This window comes from Amphimedon queenslandica, unplaced genomic scaffold (genome assembly GCF_000090795.2).
Source record: "Amphimedon queenslandica unplaced genomic scaffold, v1.1 AMPQUscaffold_13405, whole genome shotgun sequence".
NCBI lineage: Eukaryota > Metazoa > Porifera > Demospongiae > Haplosclerida > Niphatidae > Amphimedon > Amphimedon queenslandica.
The window spans coordinates 230352-236902 of NW_003546359.1; the positions used below are offsets into that span (position 1 = coordinate 230352).

At 33.8% G+C, this 6551-nt stretch overlaps 1 long non-coding RNA gene across 1 annotated transcript; it reads right to left on the reverse strand.

The window, feature by feature from the left end:
* Positions 1–6114: 6114 nt before the first annotated feature.
* On the reverse strand, positions 6115–6545 carry LOC109582025 (uncharacterized). The gene is made up of 3 exons (XR_002184871.1): positions 6373–6545; positions 6219–6324; positions 6115–6171 (listed from the first exon to the last, which is right to left on the reverse strand). It is a non-coding gene; the product is annotated as an uncharacterized LOC109582025 (long non-coding RNA).
* Between the last annotated feature and the right edge of the window lie 6 nt (positions 6546–6551).

Consider the following 6551-nt stretch of genomic DNA (forward strand, 5'->3'; position numbering starts at 1 on the left):
GTGAAAGCATTGTTGACCAAAGAAATGCCTGTAGATGTGTTTATGAAACTGAAACTGTTGTGATAGCTCAGCATATACACTGCAAAAAATTAGTAGTTAAAACAACCCATAGGTGGTTACCTCAGTTTCACTAAACAATAGACTTCCGGAACTGAGATAACCTTTTATGGGTAGTTTTAAACAATTTTTGCTGTGTAGTTTTGTAAATAGATTTATTGAGTATAGTGTGGCCCACTCCCTGTGCGTACGTGACTACATGTACATGATTTAAAAATAGCAGCAACAATACTGCATGATGTTAAAGGGAGTTTACCATTACAACTTATACAAGAGATACCATTTGGTGCAAATAGATCTAAGATTTGCTGTGTAGTGTTAAGAGAGTCTGTAGTGTACATTATGCATGTACATATTTAGGAGGAAAAACTATGAAACTGAGATTATCATGATGGAATGCCAGGGTTGCCTGCTCTGCTCAAAAATGCAATTATCGATATTCTGCAGTGTCCTGCAAAATGTTAGCATAAGGCATGAGTAACACAAATAACTGGCTAATTGTCTAATTCAAAACAGTCATGGAGCCAGAATGATGGTAGCATAAATATCATACACCAACACCAAAACTTCACTAAGATTGATACACCAACCCTGACCACCTCACTAAGAGATACTTACCTAATACCTGCTCACAGGTCAAGCCACTCAGCACATGATGATCACATGACATTTATGCATACAATATTATAATAGACAAACTTCAATAGGACATACAGCAGTAGTGACAGTGCGTGTTTTTACTTATAATAAACCAACAGGCAATCTCTTCTCACTGCATTTTAGGGAGCATAAAGTACATGCATTAGACCTATTTATAATACATTCCTGTTTTGTCTTTGAATATTTTTAGTAATTTTTGATCCTATATCTTGTTTCTTTCCACTATTGTATCTTCATTTTTGAAGCAGTTTAATGAGGTTGTTTTATTTTGTACATTTATAATTTTAAAGAAAAGTAGTCAAACCTCATAAGGAAATGGGCTAATCTGTGAAAAAAAATTAACATTAGGTTTACGTATAGTGGCAACTGGCAAGCACTGAAAGAGATATTTTCAGTCTTGCTAGTGTCTTTCACAGAACTTGACAAAAGCTCCTTGTTAAGCATTTTCTTTATACAGCAGTTTCAGTTAGTTATTGTCAATTGTTTACTGTAACTTGATTGGATAGTAACGCTATAAAAAAAACACTGCAAACATTAGAATTGATACAAGGACATTGAAAGTAGTTACAATAACACTACTGTGATCATAAAAGTTACACTAAAATAGACTAAAATATTATGAATCAATCTAGTGACACTCCAGAACTAAAATGTATATCTAGGAGTGTATGTATGCATAACAAGCAAGTACATGAGCAATGTATACTGCTGTATCACATAGTGTACATGTACATGTATATTAAATTACACTGTTAGTTTTTACTATTTTATAAGTTATGTTTCATTAATAGCAGTATCATTAACATTGACATAAGGACACTCATATACTGCCTCTTTTGTAACATGTTTAGTCTTGTGAATACCATTATGGTTCACAGGCTTGCATTGGTATATCATCATCAAGCCTATCACAAACAATAGTAATGTACAAAGAGTTATGAGTGTTCCTTTACTTTGTTTGCTTAGCAGTGGTTGTATCATAGGTTTCATGCCTGTACATAAACAACATTAAATTGTATTTTATGGCTGTTAATGTATTCATACTTGATAAAGCAGTAGATGTGAATAATGATACTAACAACTAGTGATATTAATAATAATCCAACCACTGCACCCAGTCCAATACTAGCACCATCAACAGCTCCTGATACTATTAATAAAGAATATTATGAAATTATTTGTGTCTTAACATTTACCAATTATTATTGTACCTGTATTAGTTGATTCTACTTCTTGAGTAGTCACTAGTGTTAGTGTCACAAATTGAGTACTGATCAATGTCTCATTAGCAATAAAGGCCCACCCACCAGGTCCTCTGTCTGCGTATGCATGTACACCGAAAATATAACAAGACATAGCATTAAGAACAGTAATGCTAATAAATGTATTGCCATTGGTTGAATTAGAAAGCTGTAGCTTTTGAATATCAATGTCATCATTGTCTGTTGTTGAACAGTAACACTTGTCAAAAAGAATATGATATCCTATCTCATATGTGATAATGGGATAGTCTGATGGAATATAACTAAGTACACTCCATGAGATAACAGCCCATGTAGTGTCCATGGTACTAAATACTGAACCAACTGGACCAGGTACTAAATAAAGACACATTCTCACAGAACTGATATAGTATAATTACATGCCTATTCCAATCTCTACTACAATAGGATCACTGAAGGGACCTCTTCCAACAGAATTGACAGCAGCTACACTGATGTTATACTCAGTACCAAATACTAGATCATTCAATATGATATATCTCTTAGTACTGGTGAGGTTGTATGTGATACTACTGTTACTAATAATCACTGTATAGCCTGTGATTAGACCATTACACTGAGAACAATTGACCTCATTCCAAGTGAATCTATTAGCTGTTGAATTAACTGGTAAGACTTGAATTGATGAAGGCCAACCACTAGGAACTACAAAATATAATTAATTTGAATATTGGAAGACATTATTAACATACAACTCATTGTTTCAGTTTGTGCTGATGTGCTCCTGCTTAATTCAGATCCTCCTAGTACATTACCAGCTCTCACTGTAATGGTGTAGTTCATACCACTGTACAGGCCCATTAATGTATAACTGTATGTTGTAGTGGACTGATGAGGAGCAACAGAGACTGTCTCATTCACTGATGATAGCTGGGGACAAGATGCAGTATAGGAGATGGTATAGTATGTTACATAGTTGTCACTACTGGGAATAGTCCAGTTCACTGTAATACCAGTGGTTGAGACATTAGATACTGAGGGACTAGTTACTGGACTAGGAACTACAACAGATATCAATTACACTCTCTCAATCATAATAACTCACCATCAAATCTTAACACTGTTACTGTACTATTAACTGAAGGAAGATCTATATATGAGTACACACTGATGGTATAAGTACTCATTGGTGAGAGATCTATTAGTACAATTTTATCTTCACTGGTAGATACTACATTCCTAGTTACACCTCCAGTAGCATACTCAATCACATATCCATTAGTCTCTGATGAATTGGTCCAGTTCACTTTGATACTATTAGCATTTATTATAAACCCTCAAATTATTTGGAGGACCACTAGGAGCTAGAATAGAGACAAAAGTATCTACTATTGATTAAAGTATAATCATACCATGTAATATCACAGATTGACTGTAGTTGACTCCTCCAATCATTGCTATACAGGTAACATTAACTGACACTCCCAGTGGATCAGAATATACCAGTAGTGTGTTGTTGTATGTCAGGACATCAATTGATGAATACATTGAGCTACTTTTCATCACTCCATTCACTAACCAGTAAACATCAGTTGAAGGATATATGTCAGTAGTTGTGAGACAATCAATATGATATTGAGTGTTATTGAGTTGTGTAATGGATGAGACTAGTGTCCAATTGATTGAATTAATAACTAGAAATACATCAACAATGTTATACAAGGACATTAAAAGATGCAGTAGTAATACCTGGTAAGGTCTGTACACTGATTGTATTAGCAAGTCCCAGTAATTGTTGATAGGCTCTAACTGTGATGCCATAATTTGTTGCTATATTCAGTCCATTCAGTGTGATTGCATTATTACTACTTCCCTCCACCTGTACTGTCTGCACACAGTGCACAGTGTCTGTGTCACTAGTGACATTGACTACATATCCATCAGCATCAGATGAATCAATTAGTGCAGTCCAACTGACAGTGATAGTGGTGGCTGTCTTGCTGACCTCAGTAAGAGAAGAGGGAGCAGTTGCTGGCACTAATAAAAAAATGTAGTATTTTAAAAGTCATGCAAACATATTCTGTTACCTTTTATAGTTACATTATGTGTTCTAGTAGGTTGATTAGGAACTTCCAGTACACACTGATACATTTGATCTCCAGTGGTTGATTGACTGACTGATCCACTACTGACAGTCATTCCATCCCATGTGATATCAACAGTTTATCTTAATGTGTTTGTACTACTAACTAACTCAATACCAGGACAAGGATTATTATTATTATTATCATCACAATTAGTATAACTAGCCAATGCAGTGCTACCAATGCTCATACTAACATCATAGCGATTGAATCCAATTTTAGTACAATTGAGTTTGTATTCCTGAGGATATACTGTCATATCAGAAGGAAGATCAGCAACACTAAATGATTCTATCTCTGCAAATCCTACAAATGAACATTATTACATCAGTAAGTGATTATAGTTTTCTCTTTCTGAATATATTAGCAAAGATGATGTTAGTGTTAGGATCTGAACAATCAGTGGGTAGACAACACTTGTACCAGCCTTCTTGATCTGCTGGTAGTCCCTGGGCAAGATAAAGATTGATAGTAGCATCAGGTGAAGTGACATTAGTACAACGAAAAGGATCATTGCCACTATTACTGTTACAGTCAACAGGATCATCAGGATCAGCAACTCTAACCCACTGACCAGTCATTAGACTAGTACCAGGTAACACACATGATATAACTTTAGTAACTGCATTGACTCTATTATCACAAAAATATGATCCATTTAAATAGGGCCTAAGTAAAGCCCAACATCCACTATGGCAACTTTGTTGAAAGCAACTTTGCGGTTACTCTGATGTATGTTAACTTTGTTGCCAAAAGTAGAATAGTGTTCTACTTTTGGCAACAAACTTTCTGTTGATTTCAACAAAGTTGCCTAGTGGATGTTGGGCTTAATAGTGCTATATTAACATGGAGGACACTATAGATTATCTTTCACAATAAGCAATACCAATAATCCCAGTTGAATTGTTATTTGATATAGCTGGTAAAATATTTCAACTAGATTGCTGTTCATTGTCTGACAGTGTGTTTGAAAAAACTAATTTTTATTAAATGCTATTGACGTATTGTTTTAAATTATTTTTCATATGTTGTATAACTACAAGAGATAGATAATAGTACTAGTAATAGTAATAGCAAATATGTAATAGTAATAGCAATGCTATTACTTGTCATTTTCCCTGTAATAGTAATTATAAGTGTCAAGGTGTAATAGTAATAGATTACAATTGAAAGTAATTGACCCCAGGCCTGTTGTACACACTATCATTCCCAAAATAATTCAGTGTAGCTATTTAAGCATGTAAAAATTATCAGCTATAAGTTTAAAAAAATTAAGAAGATAATATAATTCTACAAAGTTGATAATTTATTCATGAGATAATTAGGTCATCATACATTCACCTCCCCATATATCAATGGAATGCCATAGTTACTACAGATGCACAAACATGAAAGGCTAGTGAAATGTGATCTTTCTTGTGAATTCTTAACTCAATAAGGAAAGGGACAATACTTTAGCAAAACACAATCACTCCCACCCATACTTTGTCTAATAATTCTTTAATTACATAAAAAAGTTGTTTTCATTCTTCATACAGATATTGTCATGTCTATATGAGCCATTTATACAGTTTGTTATACACACCCAGTGTCTTACCTGTATAAGGAAGGTAGACATAAACTGATATGAGTTTCACTGACACTCAACAAAAGAATAGACCACTTAAGAGATGATAGTGCTTCTGGGTATGTAGATCTATGAGTATATGTCTAAGTATCATATAAGCAACACTATTTTGAAAAGCAGACACATAAAAAAATAAAGTAGGCTCTAATGTATACTATAGTCACAGTTGTATCACATAAACTATATTCTAGGAATGTTAAGGTTCCCTATGTTAGGTTCCTATGTTACGTAATCATCAACGTCAACATCTGCAGGCTCTTCAGGTGCTGTCCTTGTGTTTGTGTGTATACCATATGTTTCACATGCTTGCATTGGTAGATCTATAATATCGTCATAAACAGTACTATCTATGACATCATTATTATCAATTCTATAATTAAAAAAACAGTAATACCATATCTACTTCTTAAAGAGTTACTTATTTGCTTGTTTAGCAGTGATCCTATGATAGGACTTGAGCCTGTAAATAAATGACATTTAACTATAGTATTGATTAATGTATCATACTTGATTAAGCAGGAGATATGAATAATAATACTAATAGCTAGTGATATTAATAATAATCCAACAACTGCAAACAGTCCAATACTAATACCATCAACAGCTCCTGCAACTATACGTATTATTCAAAAATATAGACTTTTATATAATTTTAATATACCTGTATTAGTTGATCTTATGCATACTTCTTGAGTACTAGTACTTGTACTTGTACTAGTGAGTACATGTACTAGTGTTAAAGTCACAAATTGAGTACTGATCAATGTCTCATTAGCAATAACTGTCCAGTTTCCTGGTCCTCTATCAGTGTATGCACGTACACCAAAAGTATAACAAGAC